The sequence below is a fragment of the Bubalus kerabau genome, chromosome X (genome assembly GCF_029407905.1).
Source record: "Bubalus kerabau isolate K-KA32 ecotype Philippines breed swamp buffalo chromosome X, PCC_UOA_SB_1v2, whole genome shotgun sequence".
NCBI classification, from domain to species: Eukaryota; Metazoa; Chordata; class Mammalia; order Artiodactyla; family Bovidae; genus Bubalus; species Bubalus kerabau.
In genome coordinates this window covers 52668876-52696605 of record NC_073647.1, presented here as the reverse complement: position 1 = coordinate 52696605, position 27730 = coordinate 52668876, and the positions used below count along the sequence as shown (strand labels likewise).

The 27730-nt window shown below is 35.6% G+C and overlaps 1 protein-coding gene and 1 pseudogene across 2 annotated transcripts in view; both read right to left on the bottom strand.

Moving 5' to 3' along the window:
• Positions 1–27730, bottom strand: part of PCDH11X (protocadherin 11 X-linked) — a 758129-nt gene that overhangs the window by 452614 nt on the left and 277785 nt on the right. The gene's annotated exons all lie outside the window — the stretch shown is intronic.
• LOC129639624 (calmodulin-alpha-like) lies at positions 20917–22024 on the bottom strand (annotated as a pseudogene).

Sequence of the window (27730 nt, the reverse complement as noted above, 5' to 3'; positions counted from 1 at the left end):
GACAAAAATGACATTAACAACAGCAAAAAAAAAAAAAAAAAAAAAAACTTATTATTTGAAGACATTTGTATTTGTTTTGTTAGATAGTTAGAATAGGAAAAAGAAGTCCAGAATGGTGGTGGCTAAAAGACAAAGAAGGGAAAAGCCCATGAAAATAGAACAAAGGAAGTTCCAGGGACAGGAATGAGAACCTGAGGTAAGGCAAACAGCCCTCCTGGCTAGCCCAATTTATATAGGGCAGGTTCAGGGGGGAGGAGAAAAAATGATATTAAAAGAAAAGGAGACAAAATTGAGCTGGAGGCTTCTCTTCTCTTTACATTTTTTGAGTTGGCATGCCCTCATGCCTCGAGGATGTATTTTCCCTTGCTTGTCAAATAAAATTGAGCTATAACACAGAGCTGTAACATTGGTCCGTCCATCCCTTCAAAGTTTTGATGTGGTGAGACAGAACTGAGGAAATTATAAACTTCCCTGAAAATTTCCTATTACTACTGTAAATAATTTACTACAGACTTAACTGTTAAAAAAAAAAATTTATTACTCTGGAGGTTAGAAATCTGAAATGGATCTCATGTGCATAAAATCAAGGATTGCATTCCTTCCTGGAAACTCTAAGGGAGATCTGTTTCCTTGCCTTTTCCAACTTCTAGAGACCACCCACCTTCTTTGAATAACAGTCCTCTAGGAGCAGGAAATGACAACCCACTCCAGTGTTCTTGCCTGGAGAATCCCAGGGAGGGGGAGCCTTGTGGGCTGCCGTCTATGGGGTTGCACAGAGTCGGACACGACTGAAGCCACTTAGCAGTAACAACAGTAATTTCATAGTCAGCAGGGTTAGGCTGAGTCTTTGTCACACTGTCATCTTTTGTTCTCCCTCTTCTGCCTCCTCTTCTACTTTTAATGATCCTTGTGATTACATTGGGTGCACCAAGATAATCCAAAATAACCTTCCTTTTTTTTTTTTCCTTTTTTGGCTTCAGTGCATGGCATGCAGGATCTTAATTTTCTGACTAAAGATTGTCTCCTTACCCCCTGCAGTGCCAGCACAGAGTTTTAACGCTGGACCACCAGGAAAGTTTCTAAACTTCCTATTTAAAGTCAGCTCAAGAGTAAGTTTAACTGCATCTGCAACCATAATCCTCTTTTGCCATGTATCCTGACAGATTCACATTTACCAGAGATTAGGATGGGGACATCCTTGGGAGGCCATTATTCTGCCTACCACAAGGTTCTTTGGGAAATCACTGAGCTATAAATAGAGTTCAATCATGTAAACCTATCATTAAATAAATAATATGAATTACAGTTTCTGGGTCAGTGATTCATTCCTTCATTCAGCGATTACAATTGTTTCTATTTGCAATAGTTCTATAAAGTTGCTGTGAACACTGAAAAAAAGGCAATGTGAAGAGAAGTCGCTCAGTCATGTCCGACTCTTTGCTACCCCGTGGAGTATAGCTCACCAGGCTCCTCTGTCCATGGGATTTTCCAGGCAAGAATACTGGAGTGGGTTGCCATTTCCTTCTCCAGGGCATCTTCCCAACCCAGGTATCGAACCCAGGTCTCCTGCATTGCAGGCAGATGCTTTAACCTCTGAGCCACCAGGGAAGCCAAAATAGGCAATACTGAATCATTATTCCTAGGGAAGATTCTGTGTGAGTATGTGTATATACATATATATATGTGTGTGTGTGTGTGTGTATGTATGTGTGTGTGTATATATATACATATATATATACACATATATACACACACATATATATACATATATATATACATATATATACACACATGTATATAGGCTTGTATATGTGTGTATATATATATAGGCTTGAAATATGTATATATATATATATGTGTGTGTATATATATGTATGTATATATATATATATATATATAGACTTGAAATGTGAAAGCTGGACAATAAAAAAGGCAGAGAGCTGAAGAATTGATGCTTTCAAACTGTGGTATTGGAGAAGACTCTTGAGAGTCCTTTGGAAAGCAAGGAGATCAAACCAGTCAATCTTAAAGGAAATCAACCCTAACTACTCCTCAGAAGGACTGATGCTGAAACTCCAATATTTTGACCACCTGATTTGAACAGATGACTCACTGGAAAAATCCCTGATGCTGGAAAAGATTGAAGGCAGAAAGAGAAGAGGGTGTCAGAGGATGGGATGGCTGGGTGGCATCATCAATTCACTGGACATGAACTTGGGTAAACTCTGGGAGATGGTGAGGGACAGAGAAGCCTGGTGTGCTGCAGTTCATGGAGTTGCAAAGATTTGGACATGACTTGTGACTGAACAACAACAGGCCTGAAATTCCCTGTAGATTCTATTTATTTGACAAAAGAGAAAAGGACTTTCATTCACATTAAATGATTTGCCTCAGGACAACCATTAACAGGTACCATAGTTGAGATTAAATTCCATTCAACTGGCCCCAGTCAGTGCTTGTGTTACACTGCAGTGCCCCTCCACCACCCTCATCTTCTGGTCATTTCTTAGAGCTGAGACAAGACAGAAAGGCATCTGGTGAATCTCAGCTGAGTGCACACACTAGCAGCTCAAACTTTTCCACTCTCTGCATGTCCACAAATGATTGTGAAAAAGCCACAATTGTTGCTTTGAAGGGTACAAATAAATTTTAATGAAGTATATTTGCAAATGTAGACTACAAATAATGAAGATCAGCTCTATTTTCTAAGCACTTACTGTGTAGCAAGCATTGTTCTATGATCTAGAAAGAGAGAGAGAAACAGATTTAGTCTTACAACACAGAAGATAAGTTAAAGAATAAGAAAATAGGTAGATAGATAGAGACATCCATGGAAGTTCTATGTGGGTGGCACTAGTGGTAAAGAACCCACCTACCAATGAAGGAGATGCCTGAGACTTGTGTTCGATCCCTGGGTCGGAAAGATACCCTGGAGGAGGGCATGGCAATCCACTCCAGTATTCGTGCCTGTGAAATTCATTGGACAGAGGAGCCTAGCAGGCTACACTTCATAGAGTCACAAAGAATCGGACACGACTGAGGCAAGATCATAGAAGAGCTGGACGGATATCTCCAGAAATGTAAATATGCAAGAATACACTGAATGACAATGCCAATGAAACAGCCATGTAATCTCATTTTCTCTAACCTTGAACAATTTCATTTTCTTTTGCTATTCCCAGAAAGTAGGCTTGGGCAGGGTGGGGGGGGTGGGGAGAGGGAAATGAGTGAGGCTTAACACATCTCTGAAGAATTAGCATAGTCAGCTGCTCAGCTGAGCAAAAGTTTTAATGTAAAGTACCATTAATTGGGAGAGTGGTACCATGCTATACAGACAGTGTTGCTGTTCCTTTTTATAACTGTCCTCATTCTGCCAAAAATTCTAAGAATCACTCATTAGCAGCCTTTAAACAACTTGAAGCTGATACTCCTTGCAAATATTACAAGCAAATCTCAAGAAAACTTACCTAAATCAACAACACTTGAATTTGTATCTAATTTTGTATTTCAAAAAGTAAAGCAAATGGTGCCTAAAATGAGTATACTATCTATACAAGTGAAAAAGGAAAAGAGAAAGAATGGCTTTAAGCTTTCTATACTATTGGGATTCAGCTAAAACATTTTATAAATATTTTGCAATGTGAGCAAATCTTTGCAATGCTTAAACTAAAATATTGTAGGGATACCAAATTTTCCAGCATCTCCATTTAAAAAAATTCAGTTTTCAATAAGAGACAAATTTATTCATAACTATTATTATTACAAAAATTAAAATAAAAATGAAGGCTTAGCAATATACATATTTCTGCTCAAAGAACAGGTGAGAATATTAACTTTTTTAAAGCATGCAGGAAATAGTGAAAATAGTTTTAATAATCTGTTGAGTCCACAGGGAAAAACTACTCTACTTTATTTCCAGGAACAAGCATAGTGCTAATGAGAATAGTAATAATAATAGTTATAAGGTACTCATTTTCCTTACTGAGGCACTCAAAATATGACAGTTTAAATATGATTATAAATAAAAATTTAACCTTTTTATTACTATAATGAAAAATTGTGAAAATGTTTGATTAAGGTTTTGGAGGTCCAAAGTCTTGACAGAATTAAAGCTATTCCTGATTTTGCCTAATTGGAAATATCTAGCTCCAAGCTTTAGTTTAAATTCCTTTAAAAAATTAAAAGTTATACCTTTCTGTGTTTCTTATTTTTTTGGAGTTTATGAACTATATCCGAGAAGGCAATGGCAACCCACTCCAGTCTTCTTGCCTGGAGGATCCCAGGGACGGGGGTGCCTGGTGGACTGCCGTCTATGGGGTCGACATGACTGAAGCAAGTTAGCAGCAGCAGTAACATGAACTATATGCTAAGGTGGGATTTATGTGACCAGTTTGTTTACACTTGTTTCTTTACCCTTCTTTCCTTCTACCCTTCCTTCCTTATCGCCCTCTTTTTTTTGTTTTTGAAGTATTTATTATGTGGTCAATAAGAATGAGAACTGCTATGGAAACAATGAGAAATACTTTCTTCCAAATGACGTTCTAAGTATTACATCATTCTATATTGGTGAAGTTTGAAGTTGCTGCTGCTGCTAAGTCGCTTCAGTCATGTCCCCATAGATGCGACCCCATAGATGGAAGTGCGCCAGGCTCCCCCATCCCTGGGATCCTCCAGGCAAGAACACTGGAGTGGGTTGCCATTTCCTTCTCCAATGCATGAAAGTGAAAAGTGAAAGGGAAGTCACTCAGTCATGTCTGACTCTTAGCAACCCCATGGACTGCAGCCTACCAGGCTCCTCTAGCCAGTGCCTTCTCTGATTGGTGAAGCTAGAAGGAAATAAATCTCATGAAGTTCACTCTCCTGATTTTACAGTTAAAGAAGTTGAAGACCATGAAGTGGAAACAATTTCACAAATATCACATGGCAATTCAATAGTAGAATTAAAGCTAGAATGACTATTTCCTTATTTCTACTCGGTGTCCCTTCAATTGCATAACTGCATTATGCTGTCTTCTATTCATGTAACAAGGATGCACTGACTGCTTACTATGGTCCAAGAATCGCGTGAAAGCTATGGAAAAAAATTCATGGATTTTCTACAAAATTTACTATGATCATGGGGCTGACTCATCTCAGTACTCAAAGTTTTGAGATTAAGGTTTTATTTATTTATTTATTTTTAATTTTATTTTATTTTTAAACTTTACATAATTGTATTAGTTTTGCCAAATATCAAAATGAATCCGCCACAGGTATACATGTGTTCCCCATCCTGAACCCTCCTTACTCTTTGTATGCAAGTCAGGAAGCAACAGTTAGAACTGGATATGGAACAACAGACCGGTTCCAAATAGGAAAAGGAGTACGTCAAGGTTGTATATTGTCACCCTGCTTATTTAACTTATATCCAGAGTACATCATGAGAAATGCTGGGCTGGAAGAAGCACAAGCTGGAATCAAGATTGCCAGGAGAAATATCAATAACCTCAGATATGCAGATGACACCGCCCTTATAGCAGAAAGTGAAGAGGAATTAAAAAGCTTCTTGATGAAGGTGAAAGAGTAGAGTGAAAAAGTTGGCTTAAAACTCAACATTCAGAAAATGAAGATCATGGCATCTGGTCCCATTACTTCATGAGAAATAGATGGGGAGACAGTGGAAACAGTGTCAGACTATTTTTTTGGTCTCCAAAATCACTGCAGATGGTGACTGCAGCCATGAAATTAAAAGACACTTACTCCTTGGAAGGAAAGTTATGACCAACCTAGATAGCATATTCAAAAGCAGAGATATTACTTTGCCAACAAAGGTCTGTCTAGTCAAGGCTATGGTTTTTCCAGTGGTCATGTATGGATGGGAGAGTTGGACTGTGAAGAAAGCTGAACACTGCAGAATTGATGCTTTTGAACTGTGGTGTTGGAGAAGACTCTTGAGAGTCCCTTGGACTGCAAGGAGATCCAACCAGTCCATTCTGAAAGAGATCGGCCCTGGGATTTCTTTGGAAGGAATGATGCTAAAGCTGAATCTCCAGTACTTTGGCCACCTCATTCGAAGAGTTGACTCATTGGAAAAGACTCCGATGCTGGGAGGGGTTGGGGGCAAGAGGAGAAAGGGACAACAGAGGATGAAATGGCTGCATGGCATCACTGACTCGATGGAAGTGAGTCTGAGTGAACTCCGGGAGTTGGTGATGGACAGGGAGACCTGGTGTGTTGAGATTCATGGGGTCACAAAGAGTCAGACACAACTGAGTGACTGAAGTGAACTGACTGAACTGAATTGCTATTTAATTTTAGACATGTGACACAACTGCTAATGACTTAAGACACGTATAAACTCACCAAAGAAAGTTGCATACTAGGGTAATTATTTTCTAACCATAATACCAACTGTATGTTGTTGGTGTTCAGTCACTAAATCATGTCTGACTCTTTGGGACCCCATGGACTGCAGCACATTAGGCACCAGCTATATGTGAGTAGCTTTTGTCATAACATGTACCATCAACAAAAAGATGAGAGCAGTTAATGGCTGTGGAGAGTCCTTAAAAGCTGTCTGGGATAGCTATGAGGAACTCTATGAGGGCTAGTAACAATTTTGTCTTGCTCACCTTTATTTCCTTGTACAATTCTCAGCCCATGGTAGTTCCTAAAGAGTTTTGTTGTTTGAATGATGTGTATGAAAAGGTTTACTAACAAGATATATGAAAGACAATGAGCCTGTTTCATTGAACATTACTGTTTTAGAAGATAGAGGGAGTTTATGAAATTATTTGTAATATTCCAAGTGAAAAGAGCTTTCTTTATCACATAAGTCTATTCCTCCCAAAAGATTTTCAGCCTATACCTCTAACACACTAGATCTAACTTTGCATCTAGGAGATCATTTTTATGCACAGAGAAAGGTTTTTCTGTATTTTTAGTGCCAGAAAATAAAAACTGAGGATCTAGAAATTTTGAGTAAACCCAGATGGGCAGATGTCAGTTTCATCGTATTTATGAAATGACAACCTACTCTAGTACTTGTGCTTGGAAAATCCCATGGACCAAAGGGCCTGGTAGGTTACAGTCCATGGAGACACAAAGACTCAGACATGAGTGAGTGACTTCAGTTTCACTATGTATTCAGATAAGAATATTGTGTTAGCTGGCAGGAAACAAAAATGCCAAATGCCAATAAAAATAGATGATTCATATTGGGTTTTACTGAAATGATGTCATTTGAAGATTTTACATGTTTGATAAGGGAAACTTCAGTCCCACAAAGGCTATGGGGCTCCTGTTATATTTCCCTTTTGGTATAATTCTGCTTTTATGATGCTGATCCTTTTCCAACCCTTTTAATATGGCTGTTCCACATTGTGAGCATCAAAGTCTGATCTCAGTAAAATCCAAAAGAGGAACCACTTAATCGATCACAGACCTTACTGGAAAAATTCCCGACCAAATTATAACTGAGTCCTTTGCTTCCCTTTCTGGGTAATAAACATTGGCTTCTCACTACATTGCACTAGGACTGATTTCTAAGTTTGGCTCATCTTCATTTGATGATGACAATAATGAACAGTTGCTGTAGTCTTTCACTGGTTTTCTCTTGGAGACAGGCTAAATGTTAGGAAAAGGATTCAAGTAAAATGATGCATAACCTTTTTAGATACCATAAACCTGCTGCCATTGGAACAATATTTGAGCTAGAGGCTAACATATTTCCTTCCACAGACTTCCTTTCTCTTGATCTTTGACTAGTAAGTTTCTCTAATATCTCCTTTGCTCATTCAGAGAGATAGTTGTAGTTATAAGGATGGTGCCACAAGTCTTCTAGCTGGATTGATTTCACTGAGGTTTTACTATTACTTCATTTCCATGATAAAGAATGATTCTACCAACAAGAGGGCACTCATACTTTCCAACAGCCTCTAATGTACTATCCACTATGTCTTTGTACACAGAGCTTAATACAGTGGAAAGAGTCATGGTCTACAGTGGATATATCTGAAACATGGACTTCTTTTTACTAAATGTTTGGCTTGGGAAAATTGATAACACTGAAGTTCTATTTACCCATTTGTAAAATGAAAAGGTTGATAGTTACTCTCATGAATTTTTGTGAGGATTAAATCAGATTTTTTAAATGTCATTGAAATTTGTTCAATTCTTCCAAGTTTGTTTCATGGTTCTGTTTGAATTTGTTTTGAAGAACCAGAATGACCTTGGAATAGATACTTTATTTAAGTTGGAGAAACTTAAAAATATGCTTGAAGAAAGTAAGGTTTGCTCAAAGGGAAAAAAAGAAATCTCTAAAGCAATATATAGTCTGAGTCACTTTCTGAAAGTTGCTTTTCTTCAAGACATTTTTTTTTTCACACTATGGCATTGAGGTGCCATAGAGGGGAATATGATTTGTTCATTCAAATGGAAATCCCATACAAAATATTTGCTCAGGATCTTGCTTCTTAAAGATGAGTCCAAGAACCATCTGTTGTCAGGGATGCTGAGGTACCTTTTTACAATGCAGCTTCTTGTGCATGACCTCTGACCCACCAAATCTATGTGTTATCAAGATTCTCAGGTGACTTTTCTGAACTCTAAAACTTTGAGACTACATATTCTAAGGAAATAAAATGGCTAGTTATTATATCATTTCAGTTTAGGCCTCTATGATGAGATTTAGGTTAAAAAAAAAAAACATAAAAAGCATTTCAAGGATCTTTGAATTTGGAGTCCAGCATTGCATGAGGGAGAAAATAATTCCACCTTATAGTTACTATCAAGAATGAAAGTATCCCCATGCATATATCATAAAATTTGGCTTTACCTCATTTTTGGTATTGCTTTTTAACTTATAAGATCTATGTCCTTTGAGTACATAGATACAGAGACAGAATTGGGAAAGGCTGTTTACATGAATTCGTTCAGTGGCTGTGATGTCACATCACACAATAGCTTTTAACTGCAGTAATGTATGGAAATGGGAGTAGGACCATAAAGAAGGCTGTTCAGTTCAGTTCAGTTCAGTTGCTCAGTCGTGTCTGACTCTTTGCGACCCCATGAATTGCAGCACGCCAGGCCTCCCTGTCCATCACCAACTCCCGGAGTTCACTCAAACTCATGTCCATCGAGTCGGTGATACCATCCAGCCATCTCATCCTCTGTCGTCCCCTTCTCCTCCTGCCCCAAATAAGGCTGAGTGCCAAAGAATTGATGCTTTTGAACTGTGGTGTTGAAGAAGACTCTTGAGAGTCCCTTGGACTGCAAGGAGATCAAATCAGTCCATTCTAAAAGAAATCAATCTTGAATATTCATTAGAAAGACTGATGTTGAAGCTGAAGCTCCAATACTTTGGCCACCTGATGCAAATGGCTGACTCTTTAGAAAAGACCCTGATGTTGGGAAAGATTTAAGGCAAGAGGAGAAGGGAATGATAGAGGACGAGATGATTGGATGGCATCACTGATTCAATGGACATGAGTTTGAGCAAGCTCTGGGAGACGATGAAGGACAGGGAAGTCTGGCATGCTACAGTCCATGGGGTTGCAAAGAGTCGGACATGATTGAACAACAACAACAACCAGAGTAAATAGAATTAAGAATATTGCAATACTATTATGAAAGAAAACTAAGAAAGGGGAAAATAAAAGCAATTTTTCTAAATACAGAAAATAAAACAATGATTTTAGTTGGAATTAACACCCTTCAAATAAATATATGAATTATTACTTGTGAAATTAATTATTGGGTAGGAAAAAATCTCAGAAGAGCATTATATGGAAGCACTATTCATTATTTAGAAATGGAATAGATGCTCTATTGCATTGTTTCCATCCCTGATTTATGTCTCTATAACATCAGTTGCACAAAAAAAGGATGTTTTCCAATAAGCTAAATTGAGTGGACAATAGGTGAATAAGTAGAACGATTTCTACACAAAGACCTACAGGTAGTGGAAAATGAGGATTAAAACACACCAAGAAAGATAATTCTATTATAAGATACACTAATATATTTAAAAGTTTTTAACTAGATGATTATGTACAGTAGGAAACATGGATGTTTGTTTTTCTTCTTCGGTTTTAGACATATATAAGTTCAGTTAAATTTCCTAAAAATAGCAAAATTTTCCTAGCACAAGCTTTACTTTATATCTGAAGCTGAGCTATGTCTCTTAATTTGGCCTCATTATAACCCTATTTTATTGAAATATAGAATAATTGTCATCCTTTCTGTACTTTTCCAATGTCTCAGTTTGCTTTTAAAGTATTTTACATTACAGAAGTTTCACAATCAAATGCTAACAAGAGAAAAATTTGACACAAAATAGCACTTTGGCAGAAAGGAATCAAAGAGATTGACGTTTCTTGTTGTGGATCCAGCAATCACTTGAATCAAAATTATGCTTTTATCATGTTCCCCAGAGAATTCTTATTCATATTTTTAAAGATTATGTTTTGAGAAACATATTTAATGGAAATAAAGCTGCTTTCAATGAGCAGTTCAGAATGACATCATAATAAATAAATGAACCCAGTGAGCATCAAGTTGTATTCTATTACATATATAATGCACTTGGAAATAGCACCATAAAATACATGTTTATAGCTTTTGCTTCAGCTGGATTGATCTATGTTACTCTCACCTTCTACAGTTCCAAAATAGGTACACTCTTCCAGTATTTTAGTCATCCAGCTATTTTCCTATACAAAGCAAACGACTCCCACCATTCTTGAAACATCTTGATTAACAGTCTCATCACCAGTGAGTCTACCTGCCTCATCTGGGCTCATACTGTATCTAAAAGAAATGACCTTCCAGAAAATAACCAACAGATACTTACTGATCTCACAATCTGTCCTGCATTTGTTTACACAGACAAGTCTATTCCCCTCCATCACCTCAGGGTTCCTCTATGAATGCTTTGCAGACACTTGGAAAATAAAAAGTGGCTAAGGTAGATGAAACATGTTAATATAGCCTACCTTATTATTACTCTTTTTGTCAGTTGGCTTTCTGTGTTCCACTTAATATTAGATAGGAAATGATCAATGTCTGCCTCATTTTCAGCATTGGTTTAAAGTAAAAGAATCAGGGTACACATTTTTCTTTAAGAAGTACATTGCCACTTTTCCTGGTCACAATGGGCAGTGTATCTGGTCCTGTTTTATCACTACTGTATGGCTTAAATTTTATTTCTGAAAAATTTCTGATAATTTATTTTATACCAATGGCTATATTTTGAAGAGCCAATGCATATTTGAAGGATCAATGCATATTTCAGGGCTCAAATATGCCCTGAAAATTTATAAGAACAGGACTTTGCAATTTGATAAACTATTATTCATAGGCATGTCTGACATATTATAAGACAATTCTTCACAACACTCTAACATCTCTAGATTGAATCTTCGTAGACACTATAAATTTATTTTTAAACTATATGCATAAGAAATTGATTTTAGAGGAAGTATGGAGATTTAAATATCTATCATTTGAATGTGCCTTTAGGGGCTTCATGACTGAACAGATAAATGGTGGTTACAGTAAGCAAAACTTTTGTAATGCTAAGAAATGAAAACAAGTTTGATTCACAGCAGTGGCAGGTTTGTAGTAGCAACTGTACCAATTAGCATCAGAAAAACAGCTCCTCTTCCATGGGGTAATGACTGATATAGATAATCACAGGGATAATATTAAATGATATTGAGTCTAGCTTCCCCTGATGTCTCAGTGATAAGGAATCACCTGCAGTGCAGGAGGCTCAGGAGATGTAGGTTTGGTCCATGGGCTGGGAAGATTCTCTGGAGGAGGGCATGGCAACCGACTCCAGTATTCTTGCTTGGAGGATCTCAATGACAGAGGAGCCTGGCGGGCTACAGTCCATAGGGTACAAAGAGTTGGAAATGACTGAGGTGACTTAAAGTGAAGAGGAACTAAAAAGCCTATAGACAATATTGAAAGAGGAGAGTAAAAAAGCTGGCTTAAAACTCAACATTCAAAAAACTAAGATCATGGCAACTGGTCCCATCACTTCATGGCAAATAGACGGGGAACAATGGAAACAGTAAAACAGACTTGATTTTTGGGGGCTCCAAATCACCACAGTTGGTGACTGCAGCCATGATATTAAAAGATGCTTGCTCCTCGGAAGAAAAGCTATGACCAACCTTGACAGCATATTAAAAAACAAAGACATTACCTTGCCAAAAAAGGTCCATCTAGTCAAAGCTATGGTTTTTCCAGTAGTCATATGTGGATGTGAGACTTGGACCGTAAAGAAGGCTGAGTGCCAAAGAATTGGTGTTTTTGAACCTTGGTGTTGGAGAAGACTCTTGAGAGTTCCTTGGACTGCAAGGAGATCAAACCAGTCAATCCTAAAATAAATCAATCCTGAATATTCATTGGAAGGACTGATGCTGAAGCTGAAGCTCCAATACTTTGGTCACCTGATGCAAAGAACTTATTGATTGGGAAAGATTGAAGGCACGAGGAGAAGGAGACGACAGAGGATGAGATGGTTGGATGTCATCAATTTGAGTGGGCTCTGGGAGTTGGTGATGGATAGGAAAGCCTGGCTTGCTGCAATCCATGGGGTCAAACAGTTGGACACAACTGAGTGACTGAACTGACTGACTTTTTGTTCAAAAATAAAATTCTAAATTTGTTGTCAATAGATGCTTCTTAAATTGGTCTTTTTCTAACAGACACATAGAAATAAAATGGTCCTGCAATGAGTATACTAATATGTGTCGAGTGGTAGTGTAAATCAAAGTTAAATAAAGGACCTAGTTCAAATTTTATTCAGGCATATTTATTCATTGCCAATATATCCCAGTAGGTCTATTTCCTCATTATAGAGATTCTCCTCTAGGAAAAGTTAAAGTTATGAGACTACTTTAAAACTTCCACTTTACCTTTTCTGTAATAGGAAATGCAAGGCTTTTGGGATACCAGTTAAGAGCTCTTGATAGCCACATAATGGGCATTTTCTATCTTTACAATGGAAATTCTCTTATAATTTTACATTTTGAATTTCTCCTGAGCAACTCGTTTCCATTAAATATTTTGTTTTGTTTTCCATTTCAAAGGTAAATAAATCACATTGAGCTTACTTTTTAATCCCAAGTACTTTTCCCTTGAATTGGAGGAGTAACCATGACCACATTAAACTAAGGTAGAAATTTCTTACTGATGAGGCTTTGAATGATGAAGTAAAAATTTTCATATGAAATATTTCACTGAAGTCCTACAAAATCCTGTGAGTTGGGCATATGCGATCCCCATAGGCCACTTTAACAGATGATGTGACTTTAAAAAGTTTGCACAGTCAGGATATGACAAGAACACTGATCTTGTCCATTCCTTATAAAGTGCATTGTTTTACTTCTGGGTCCAAAATAAATATAAATAGATAGTTAAGCCAAATTTACAACTTGTAAATGGTTTAGGAACTAATGAGGCATTTATATAAGCTATTGACACACTTCAAATTATCCTCATAGTAATGTTAAGTGTTGATAGGTTAGACATTTTTAATTAAATGGTTGTCTATGGAGTAGAATCAGGAGCAAGGGTCTAGGTTCTACTAAGTATGAGTTCTGTGACCTTGGCCAAGTTTCTTACTATTTCTGAGCCTTCATTTTCTCATTTGGAAAATGGGAATAGCAGCATCAACCTCAACTATTCTGAACATCTAAATGACAATGACTTAGTAAGCACAGATGAAAATGCTTAGCATGAAACTTAACAGGTATCAAAGTCTCATTTCAATGTTAGCTGGAATTTCTGTCACTTATCTGAAAAATTGCCACAAAAATGTGAGTTATTCAAACCTCTTAGGGTTTTGTCATTTTCAGAACATCCCTGATAATGCCATATTATGAAATTTTTAATAATTATAGAAGTATAGGTCACTAATTCTGAATCACCATTAAGAAGAATACAAAATGCTATGAATCTGATATGAAGCCAATTTTATAGCTATTTTTAAAAATAATAGGTTGACTCCTGGGGTTTATTATTATACCATTGCCTGTTGAGTTAACATAGTTCGTGGCCCTATGCCTCCTCATGCACTTAAAGCATGTATTCAATATGCCAATAAAACATAAATTGTCTTCTGTTAATCTAATAAATAACACACTCAGGAGTTTTGAGAAACACCTGAAATGTATTAAAGCTGTTTCTAATAACTTTCAAAATTCAGATTACAAATCAAACATGATTGGTATTGTAATTAACATTAGCACACATGAAATAAAAAATTCTGTGAATAAAAATAGATTTACCACTCAATGAACATATATTAATAAAATGAATATTGACAGATCTTTCTTTTCACAATAGAAAAATATTTCTGCATCTAATTTCAGCAATAAAAATAAAATATTTATTTTTTTATTTTTTGACTTTAATTCAAAAAGTTCATAGTAAATAAGAAAAATTTCTTACTTCATAAAACTTTGACAGAGAGTACACTAGAGAGCCTAAACAGGAGAAAGCTAGAATTCCTTGGGAAATAATATTTTAAAGAATCAAAATTATAAATATAATGGAGTGCAAACACATCACAGGTAGATATAATCTGCAAATTTATTTTTTAACATAGTGTTTGCTATGGTTTATAAAGAAAAAAAAATAAATTCAGTAAATTATAGAAAAATCTATACCTATTAGGTTGACTGAAATTTTGAAGAATGTGTTCAGGAGTTTAATTTCTACTCTATTTCAGTAGCCTTAGTATAATTCTAGAACTGAATTGAGAGAGAGAATGAATGATTCATAACTGGGCTATACAGATAATACTGTTTTCTGCACAGTACTTTTTCCACTCAGAATTTAATATCTTCACCATAATTTTTATTCTTCTGTGATTTATAATATATTAAAGAAGGAAAATTAATCAATGAAGAGTTGAAAATAAGCACACATTTACATATCTTTTATAAAACAAATCATTTCCATGTCTAGTATTCCTCATTCTAACAAAACTCACATATAACTATAATTTAATAAACGGTCCCTTGTAAGAATATTTCCCATTTTTCCTGCAATAATCAACAATTTTCAAAAATATTGTGACTACCAGTTTTTATAATTATATGGAATTTAAATTCAAAACCATGAGTCAATTCATACTATCTAAACAAGCAGGTTTACCAAGGCAGGAGAAATGGAGGATGGGATATTCATTCTAACTGCTTTGTGCTACTTAGGGATTTAAAAATGATGTGAGGGACAAATTGGGAAGAATGAAAATAAGATTTTACTACTTTGTTACTCCTCAGTGTGTCAGTGTTCGTTTTCACTGGAGCCAGAGGGAGAGACTAATGTAGAGTGCTTTATATGATAGTTTAATTGAAAGTGTTCAGAATACAGTTTACATTTTTTAAAGTGTTTGTATGAGTATCTTAACAGATTTATTGAGATATAATAAAAAGGCCATAAAGTTCACACATTTATGTGTATAATTTATTTATTTATTTTTTTAATTTCAGCACTATCAAACATGGTCTTTTGATTATTCACTTGAATGCTCAGAATTATTTACCCAGACTCTAATTTCTTATCATGTTTTAACATCCTTTAGCTTTAAAAACTACCACCCTAACATCTATCTGATGCTTTGGGGATTGTTGAGACCAACAACAACAATAAAAAAAATTGTACAGTCTTAAGAATGAAATCCCATACATCCTCACAGCTTCCCATATTGCTAGAGAAAAGAATTCACATTTTCATATTTTCGTTGTATTGTTACTGACAATAGAAAAAAAGAATATCAACTACATGTATTCATGTGTCTCAACAATTGATATTTTGTTCCTAAGCATATATAATAAACAACTGATTAACATATACTGCATTTTCATCAGCTTGGAATTTAGAACATATTATGTTGGAAATCCTTTCTGGGTCATTTATCATAATATAATCATAAAAAATCATAACCAGAGAATGTGCTAACCATCGGACAACTGCACTCATCTTCCATGCTAGTAAAGTGAAAGTGAAAGTTGCTCAGTTGTGTCCAACTTTTTGAACCCATGAACTGTACAGTCCATGGAATTCTCCAGACCAGAGCACTGGAGTGGGTAGCCATTCCCTTCTTCAGGGGATCTTCCCAAACCAGGGATCAAACTCAGATCTCCCACATTGCAGGCATATTCTTTACCAACTGAGCCACTAGGGAAGTCAAACGATACTGAAGTGGGTAGCCTATCCCTTCTCCAGTGGATCTCCCCGACCCAGGAATCATACCAGGGTCTCCTGCATTGCAGGTGGATTCTTTACCAGCTGAGTCACAAGGGAAGCCCTCCGTCTGACCTACCATGACCCCATGCTAGTAAGGTCATGCTTAAAATCTTGTATGCTAGGCTTCAACAATATGCAAAAAAAAGAGCTTCCAGATGTCCAAGCTGGGTTTAGAAAAGGAAGAGGAACTAGAGATCAAATTGACAACATTCACTGAATTATAGAGAAAGCAAGGGAATTTCAGAAAAAAATATCTGCCTGTTTTATTAACTACACTAATGTCTTTGTGTGGATCATGACAAACTGTGGACAGCTCTTAGGAAATGAGAACACTGGTTCATCTTACCTGTCTCCTGAGAAACCTGTATGTGGGTCAAGAAGCAACAGTTAGAACCCAGTATGTAACAACCGATTGGTTCAAAATCGAGAAAGGAGTACGACAGGGCTGTCTGCTGTCACCCTGTTTGTTTAATCTATACACTGAACACATCATGAGAAATGCCAGGCTGGATAAGTTACAGGCTGGAATCAAGATAGGCGGGAGAAACAACAGCCACAGATTTGTGGATGATATCACTCTAATGGCAGAATGTGAAGAGAAACTAAAGAACCTCTTGATGATGGTGAAGGAGGAGAGTGAAAGAGCCGACTTAGGACTAAATACTAAAAAAAAAAAAAAAAAAAACAAAACAAAAAAAAAAACCTAACCCAGGTCTCCCGCATTGTAGACAGACGCTTTACCATCTGAGCCACCAGGGAAGTCCTAAAATCAAGGCATCCAACCCCAATACTGCATGGCAAATAGAGGGGGAAAAGGTGAAAGTAGTGACAGATTTCCTTTTCTTGGGCTCCAAAATCACTACGGAAGGTGACTGCAGCCATGAAATCAGAAGACGATTGTTTCTTGGCAGGAAAGTGATGACAAACCTAGACAGTGTGTTTAAAAGTAATTCTATATTTTGCATCTGATTGTCTGTCCTTGCATCCAACCATTTATCCCTCCATTCATCTATCCTTCAGCCTATGATTTTGTTTTATTGAATTGTGGAATACTAATTTCCATGCTATAGTAATTAGCATGAATAAACTCTTGAACATTTATTGTGTAAAAAAGAAAAAGAATATCATCTAATGGTGTTGATACAAACAGAGGAAAGGGGACCATCATGTTATGAAGTTCTTTAAAAAATATTTCTTGCATTGGATTAGAATGTAAACCAGCAAATGTGGTACAATATGATGTTACATTGGGTTCCAGTGCAATTTGGCCAGAAATTACAAGGAAATCATAAGTAACTTCCAACATGCAATGGAACATTTATTTTCATTCAAAATATTTATTATTTGCTTATCATACTTAGTAGGTATGCTCCTAGGTACTGTATATATAAAGACAGTTATGTAAAAGCCTTACACTTGCAGGATTTATAACCTACTTTCCTGGTATTTAGGTTAAATACTCTTTTATGGGAAGCAAAGTATTATTATTAAAAAGTCCATTTAAAAACATGAGGAAACTGATGCTCAGAACTGTCCATTGACTTGTCCCAGGTCACACAACTAGAAAGCCTCAAGGAGCAAGAATTCAGACTCAAACAGTCTAACTCCAGAGTCCATACTTTTACAAAAATGGGCTCTGTACATAGAGTGTTTTCTATAGTGAATACTTAATAAGTAAAGAAAGCTTTAGAACATAATTCCAGTAGACTATGGAATTTTATCCTGGGAAATCATTCGACCATGTTTCAAATTTATGTCAATAAAATGATAAGCAATATAAAAAAAGACAAACCTTCTATTCACATCAGTATCTTGCTGTATGTTATGAAAATATATTTTTTAAAGTATGAATTCCAGCTTTCCTACAAAGTAAAAATAATTGAATTTCTCATTGCTATAACACTTAATGTTGTCCATGCGTGTGTGTTTAGTTGTTCAGTCGTGTGTGACGCTTTGTGACTCCATGGACTGTAGCCTGCCAGGCTCCTTTGTCCATGGAATCTTCCAGGCAAGAATACTAGAGTAAATTGCCATTTCCTACTCAAGTAACTGAAAAAGAACAAATGAATGAACTTGTCTTTCAGGTCATTGAAACTTTGGCATGTAAGTATCAATAAGAGCTCTAATTTGATGCCAAATACTTGTTAATTTTGAAATTTAAATCATACCAACAATCATTAAGGTTAAACTTAATATAATTAACAAAATGTTTTTCAGTTGTGCTAAAATCATTAATCTTATACAATAAATTATGGAAAATGCTATAATAAATATGAAAAGGAACAATCATTTTAACAAATATAAAATGTTGGTGATACATTTATTTTTAATAAAAAATGCATTTTTCTCTACAGATGTCAGTATTTTCCATATATAAATGCAATTCATATCTTTCAAATGCTAAATTCACTATTGCTATACTAGGAATTTGAATTTTGTGAATCTCCTTGAATTCCCTAGGAGATCCCTTAAAACTGCACTCAACATGAAAATATAACAGCTAATGCTATAAAATGAATTTATTTTCTAATAGATATTTTCAGATGGTATTTTTAACAAAAAAGTGTGATCTTTAACCAAAAAGTCAGAAACAAAAATTGGCAGCCAAAAGTTGCCACTTTTAGCTTCTCTGGGTAAGAAAGTATGCAAAAAGTAAGTACATCCCTTTTTAGTACTTACTATAACAAAGCTTTGAATTGTCTGGTAATAAATATGTGACTCATATATATTCAGTTCAGTTCAGTTGCTCAGTCATGTCTGACTTTTTGCAACCCCATGAATTCCAGCACACCAGGCCTCCCTGTCTATCACCAACTCCCGGAGCTTACTCAAACTCATGTCCATTGCGTCAGTGATGCATTCCAACCATCTCATCCTCTGTCATCCCCTTCTCCACCCGCCTTCAATCTTGCCTAGCATCAGGGTCTTTTCCAAGGAGTCAGTTCTTTGCATTAGGGGGCCAAATGTTGGAGTTTCAGCTTCAACATTAGTCCTTCCAAGGAATATTCAGGACTGCTTTCCTTTGGGATGGACTGGTTGGATCTCCTTGCAGTCCAAGGGACTCTCAAGAGTCTTCTCCAACACCACAGTTCAAAAGCATCAATTCTTCGGCACTCAGCTTTCTTTATAGTCCAACTCTCACATCCATACATGACTACTGGAAAAACCATAGCCTTGACTAGATGGACCTTTGTTGGCAAAGTAATGTCTCTACTTTTTAATAAGCTGTCTAGGTTGGTCATAGCTTTTCTTCCAAGGAGCAAGCATCTTTTAATTTCATGGCTGCAGTCATCATCTGCAGTGATTTTGAAGCCCCCCAAAAATAAAGTCTCTCACTGTTTCCACTGTTTCCCCATCTATTTCCCATGAAGTAATGGGACTGGATACCATGATGCAAGTTTTCTGAATTTTTAGTTTTAAGCCAATTTTTCACTTTTTAAGCCTCTTTCACTTTGATCAAGAGGATCTTTAGTTTCTCTTTGCTCTTGCCATAAAGGTGATGTCATCTGCATATCTGAAGTTATTGATATTTCTCCTGGCAATCTTGATTCCAGCTTGTGCTTCATCCAGCCCCATATTTCGCATGATGTAATCTGCATATAAGTTAAATAGGCAGGGTGACAATATACAGCCTTGATGTATTGCTTTTCCAGTTTGAAACCATTCTGTTGTTCTTTGTCCAATTCTAACTGTTGCTTCTTGACCTGCATACAGATTTCTCAAGCAGGTCAGGCTGTCTAGTTTTTCCATCTCTTTAAGAATTTTCCAGTTTGTTTTGATCCACACAGTCAAAGGATTTGGCATAGTCAATAAAGCAGAAGTAGATGTTTTTCTGGAATTCTCTTGCTCTTTCAATGATCCAGCAGATGTTGGCAATTTGATCTCTGGTTCCTCTGCCTTTTCGAAATTCAACCTGAACATCTGGAAGTTCACAGTTCACGTGCTGTTGAAGCCTGGCTTGGAGAATTTTGAGCATTACTTTGCTAGCGTGTGAGATGAATGCAATTGTTCCGTAGTTTGAGCATTCTTTGGCATTGCCTTTCTTTGTTATTGGAATGAAAACTGACCTTTTCCAGTCCCGTGGCCACTGCTGAGCTTTCCAGATTAAATGTTAAGTACCTTGAATTCACTCATTAAAACTGGATAGCTTGGTCACCAAGAAAGAATTTTTTTGGTTTCATTTATTTTGAGTTGTATCATATAAACTGGAAGTTCTGCAGTCTCAAAACTTTAAAAGGAATGAGTGTTTGAGAGAAAGAACACTTTTCACATGACTAAAGTGAGAAAGTAGCTGTAAAGGAGGAGATAAAATGTATTTTCTTGAAAACAAAAGTTTCACATCACTTTGTAAGCAATAATTAATAGTATTTTGGAAGGATATATTTTCATATGATCATACGACATCTCCAAACCTCAGTAAATTAGACTATCCATCATTTCTCCTGAACTATGAAAGTCCTGCACTTGAAGACATTCACAAGTTGGTATATAACTAAGAATCAACATGTGATATTGAGATTAATATTACTTTAATCTGAAAAAAAATTAGTCAGCAAACATTCTTTTCCCTCCTGTACATCCAACTGCAGTGAATCCATCCATCTTTCATTTAAGGTGCATCCACAAAAGGAGGACTGTGTAGCCCAAAGTGGCTCCTGTGCATATATCTACTTTGTTTTTTTTTTTTTTAATTGTAATTTTTTTTTATTGGAAAACAAATATACAACTTGGAATGGATTTGAGGCAAATTGTGCCATAAGCAGATTTTCTTTAAGTGGCTAAAACAAAGTTTAAAAAGCAAGTTAACAATAAAAGAAAATGTTTCTGGTATAGGACCAGCAGTACAAAAAAATAGTGTACGAGTACCTGGATAAAACACGCGTTTTGCAATAGTGCAACTTTTAAGTACATATTGTTGACTGTCCGTAGTCCATGCAGAGTTACAACTCCACACTTCAACAACAACATGCTGACAGTTCCTAAAGAAAACTACTCAAAAAAAAAAAAAAAAAAGGCATAACCCAGATGTTCCCTCATTTGACCAACTCTATCTAAGTTTAGTTGTGCAGAAGGGCTTAGATATATCCAAAGTAAGCCACATGCAACATGTTACTTGATCAATTTTCTAAAATAAGGTTTCAGGACAATGATAGTAAGATAAGGGAAGAAAACATGGAGGAATGAAGTCCTAATTACTATACATGCATATTTTTTTTTGACAGTAGGGGGAAACCTTTTACAGATAAGTTACAAACAAAGAAAAGGCAAATAAACAATTTTGTACAAGAAATTTAACACATTCTGTACAATGTCTGCACTTTGCTGTTATCATTTGTACAAACTCTTCATAGTTTACTTGACCATCACCATCAATATCTGCTTCCCTGATCATTTCATCAACCTCTTCATCTGTTAACTTCTCTCTAAGGTTTGTCATCACATGGCGGAGCTCTGCTGCACTAATATAGCCATTGCCATCCTTATCAAACACACGGAATGCTTCTCTAATTTCTTCTTCACTGTCTGTATCTTTCATTTTTCTTGCCATCATTGTCAGAAATTCCGGGAAGTCAATTGTGCCATTACCATCAGCATCTACTTCATTAATCATGTCCTGTAACTCTGCTTCTGTGGGATTCTGCCCAAGAGACTTCATTACAGTTCCCAATTCCTTTGTTGTTATAGTCCCATCACCATCCTTGTCAAATAGTGAAAAAGCTTCTTAGAATTCTGCAATCTGCTCTTCAGTCAGTTGATCAGCCATGCTGCAAGCGCTACCGGTCTCCAGGACGCAATCACATAACCACTCAGCTCGCTCGCTCCACTCGGACTCGCATATATCTACTTTGATTTTGACAATTCATTGAGCTGGATAACGTTTGCTTTCTTCAAGGCTGTTAAAACCTTCTTTTCTAGCTGCTTGAAAATGCATTGTGTGAATGTTTCTAAATTCAACTTCCAAAAATATGTCTCTGTATTCTTACCACCATGGGTTTCAAATTTCTCTCTTGAAAATGGATAGGGGAAACTATTTACTATGACTTTTTAGAAAAAACAACAAAAGAAAAAATATTATTCACCTTTCTATATGTTACCTGGAAATGTAAGCCATAAATATACCCTGTTTATGTTATAGTATGCCACATATCAGCTTTTAATATATAGTATGATCACACATGGGGACTTTCCAGGTGGTGCTAGTGGTAAAAATCCTGCCTGCCAATGCAGGAGATATAAGAGACATGGATTCCATCCCTGGGTATAGAAGATTCCCTGGAGGAAGTCATGGCCACTCACTCCAGTGTTCTTGCCTAGAGAATCCCATGGACAGAGGAAACCAATGGGCTACAGTCCACAGGGTCAGAAAGAGTAAGACATGACTGAAGTGACTTAGCACGCATGCATGCATGATCACACCACATCCCAGAACAAGTGAAAATACAACTAAGCAAAGGGACAGTGCTAAAGTACATAAAAACAGAATCATCTTGAATGTATTGATGATCAAAGAAGCTGGAAGCTAGATTGATCCAGAGGCCCAGTAGTGACTCAACCTATGTGTATAGAACAAGACTAAATAAGACAAAAAGAGAATGGCTGAAGTGGAATCCCAATGTTTCCCAGGAAAACCTGAAACACAAATATATGATTTGCATTGACCCTAAGGAATGCAATGGTGTGGCTCGAGCTGACTAGTACCTGCTTGTGAGAGTAACAAGATATCTTTATAATGATATCTTATATTTTAATGTTTTTTGAAATGTTATCTCCTTTGCTTGATATATCGTCTGTTATAATATGCAGTATAAGGCTATATAAAATATGCTAAAGTGATTACAGTAATAATAATACTACAATTTATATTTGGAAATGTAAGATTATTATCGATTCTTTCAAGATTTAATATAAAGTTTATCTTTCTTGGTTATTGTTAAATACAATGCCTAAGGATCCCTTCTGTAATTAAGTGAAAGATGAAATGGGCATGAGAAGGCTGAGAACATGTGACCATATTGATGCAAATAAAGGAGTCCCCAAATAACTCATTTTCCTGTCTAATGCTTTGACTTTTAGCACCATTGTACTTACATTAATCAGAAAACATTGTAGTGGTAACTGCACTAAATCACAGGACCTTTCTTCAAATAACAAGAATTCACTCATTTGATCTTGACCATAGGTTGATAAGAAACATACCAAATGCTTGTGTATTTTCCTCACAGCTACTGGCTATGGGCAGGTAGATAACCTACATGCAGAGAATAACAACCACCACAACAAATACAATAAACACCTGTGTAATCAAAAGTATAAGGTGGGAAAAAGCAAACTCAAAGTCAGAAGCTAAAGTTGAACAGATTTTTAACTGCCACATATTTATACTTTAAAAGTCTATGTTTACTTAGCGTTATAATAAAGCCATGGAAACTTTCTGCCTCCTCTTACTTATATTATTAGTTATGCATTTAGAAATTCAGGAATCCCTTTCTAAACTTTTTTTTTAACTATATATATATACATCCATTAAATATACAGATATATGATCTCATTTTATCTAGAAAGGGAGGAGTTGGCAACATTATAAAGCATTTGCAACTAAATTTCTTTTTGGAAAATAAATCAAAACAAAAACAAATCCTGTAAACACAATATACATATATTCATCTCAATTCCGCCTTCAGCTCCTGTCAGTGAAAACATTAATAGACAACATAGTCATCAGAATTACTTTGTCACAGTTCTGCAGAGATTTTGCTAATTCTTTTCAAGTCTATTTCATTAGTTGGAAAAAATAAATATTTTGAAAAGTCAAATCCTGATTTATAAGTGGGGATTTGAATAAATTACATCCTTCCCATGTTCAATGAACTTTAAAAGAATTTCACTACAACCCATTGCCAGACAACTAGGCTCTATCCTTAAGAATTTTGACAACATACTTATGTTAAATCAACAAGTTGAACAAATACTTTACCGAGTATTTCAGCCTTGTAAGATTTTAAATAAGTGGAAATTCTCTCATTAACTCTATCAATCATCTATAAATACAAGATTATACATACCTAATACATTGATGCTGCTATTTTAGACCTCCAGAAAGTTATGTCTAGTATAGTATGGTTGTCAGTAAAGCTCAACCACTTAAATGCAAATTAAAGTTTTATATTGGATTTGTATATGACTGAACTTTTGTGAGGATTATATGTCATTTTGACTGATAAATTGACAACTTGCTATTTCTGTGAAGTTTTTTTTTTTTTTTCATAGTGAACATTTGCTTATAAATTATAGCAGCCAATTTTCATTTTGTGTGTATTGATTTTCTTTTTCTAGCTCTATGTTTTAAATTTATCACTGTGGGCCAATTACCCATGAAAGCTTGAGAAGGAAAGATAATTTAGTGCTCTGATGAAGGACTCATAGAATATCAATATATCTATTTTTGAAAAATGTTAATTCCTAAACACAAGGTTTGAAATATCTTCAAAATTATGGGCCTTATGGGAGAGCACGCCTAACAGTCTCCTAAAGACATTTTAGGCCCTCTGCTGTGCATACATTCAATGATTTACACCCCAGTCCTCTACATTTTGTAAACCATTACACAGTTGCACTGACAAGGAAACAAATAGAACAATAACCACTAATTGCAGTAATTGCAGTTAAACTTTACTAAAAAAAAGTCAATAGAAGTAAAATGTGTTAAAGAAATTGTATATTTAAGCACTTTTGTTCTTAGTGTGCTAACATACCAGAGACAATAATTAATTTCTAAAAAAATAATATACTCTATTGCTTTTTAACTATATATGTATCAACATTAATATATGAGTGTCATCCCTTTTAAGCCGAAAGCTAGGGCATTCAATAACAGCATGAAAGTTTCTACCATCTGAAAAATGCATAGTTATATGTAAGTTACCTACAATGGTACAATAAACTGAAAATCACTGAAATGTGTTATTTAAAAAATTAACAATGGTACTGCTTCCTGAACTATAGGGTTTTGGTTTTTTTCAGAATTATTTGCTTTTGGAAATAGCTACTCACTAGCAAAATGTAGTTCATTGATAGAAAATCATTGTATAGTATATATGTTACTATAAAAACCCATGTTAGATGTTCATTAGAAGAAAAGAACAGATGTTCATTAGAAGAAAAGAACAGATGTGTTTTCATCTGAGTCATGTATTTTACATAAAGAACTCTTGAGAAAGATAAATTTAATACAGATTAATTTTCCAGTAACATCTATATATATGTTTTTAAAAAGTAAGCATAGCTCATATTTATTCAAGTCAGAAATTCTGATCATTCATTAAAGAACATGACAGCACCCCACTTCACAGTATATACTAATTTAATAAGTGAATATTTTAAGATATTATAGGCTTTTTATAGACACTATTTCCTAATGTTGAACATTAAACTTTAATGCATTACATGGGAAATATTCACACTCATGTTCTTATCACATATATTTTAATTAAAAAGCATTTTGGTAAATTATTTGTTTTATAATTATATCACATTTATGAATAATTATTTTTAAACTATAATATTGGTTATTTATATGGTACTCATTCACCCTTTTACAATACCAAATATATACAGTTTATTACTGTAAATTGAAGTTCAGGGAATATAACCCAGAATTATTTACTCTTTTACTGGCCTAACTACCAAAGCTCATCAACTTACACTGCCTTTTACTAATGTGAAAACTTAAGGAGTGCTTCCTTGGTAGTCCAGTGGTTAAGAAGCTGCCTTGCAATGCGGGGGAAACTGGTTCAACCCCTGGTCCAGGAAGATCCCACATACCACTGGGCAGCTAAGCCCTCACACCACAACTGCTGCTGCTACTGCTGCTGCTAAGTCACTTCAGTCGTGTCCGACTCTGTGTGACCCCAGAGAGGGCAGCCCACCAAGCTCCCCCGTCCCCGGGATTCTCCAGGCAAGAACACTGGAGTGGGTTGCCATTTCCTTCTCCAGTGCATGAAAGTGAAAAGTGAAAATGAAGTTGCTCAGTCGTGTCTGACTCTTCGCGACCCCATGGACTGTAGCCTACCAGGCTCCTCCGTCCATTGGATTCTCCAGGCAAGAGTACTGGAGTGGGGTGCCATTGCCTTCTCCACAACTGCAGAGCCCATGAACTCTGCAGCCTGTGAAGTCACCAAAATGAGGATCCCACATGGCAACTAGAGTGTAGCCCCACTTGTCACTACTAGAGAAAAGCCCATACAGCATTGAAGACCCAGCACAGCCATTAAAAAAAAAAAAACAACACATATTTTTAAACAATACATATCTTTAAAAGAAACTTAGAGAGAAGCAGATATCCTGGACTGTGATTTCAAAACCCTGAATACTTGTATAACCAAATTATGATATTGTTTGCACTGGATTATTATGAGACAAAATATCAAGGTGAAAGTAGATTGTTCTCATCATGAGACAGTACCATTAAGGTGATTGTGTAAGAAACAACTTTACTTAGGTTTTATATTTCATAGTCTACTATATGAACAAGTCTACTTTTCAAAGTGTTATTTTTAAAAAAATGATCAATAACATAAGCAGTAACTCCTAAAACATTCAAAATCATGAACCATAATGCCAAAGTTTTGAAACTACTGAAAAAAGAATTGTTTTTATCATTTTCAAAATGCATTAATCTTTAGTGCAATCTTTGCCCCACCAGAAAATGTAAAAATGTAAAACATCTCAGTTACTATTTAGAAATACAAAAGCTTAAAATTTACTTATTGTAGCTTTTTATGTTTTTTTGACATGATTTTTCAATATTAATCAAGTGCTCATTGTAAAATGAGCAAATAAATCAGGTAAGATTTCTTTTTGTGTAATAAGTGATAAAGTAAGGTTTTACCATAAAAAACTATGAATTAAATATTTGATAACATTTTTGAAATTCAAAAGTTTTCTCTTGATTTCCAGAAACACTTAATGCTACCTAAAGGTAATAACAGTTTCAAAATGTACTCCTTCTTCCTGATTTCTTTGCAAGGAAGATTCCTGAAATAGCATATGTTACAATAAGTCCAAAGAATAACTCACCTAATATCAGACTGAATTGGTAACCTAAACAAAATAGATATGGTAGTCCCTGAAATATGATGGATCTGGGAGCATTGTGACAAAAGAATCTAAATGATATGGCAGCCCCACAATCTCATATCCATTATAAATGCCTCATCTACTCCAATTTCTGATGATGTCACATATTTTAGATTTTAACTACATAGAGGGAGAAATTTCATCCTCACTTGACTGCCCAAAATGAGGTGGAGATGAGTAGTAATACAGTGAACTGAGATGAAAAGGCAGTTAAAAAGGAATGTGGGGAGGATTTGAGCATTAAAGTATTACTGATTATGTTCACTTAATTACCTGTGGGAGGGATGATAAAAGGCACATTGGACTTTGAATATAATCTTTAAGCACTTCATAATCAGTAAACTTGCTT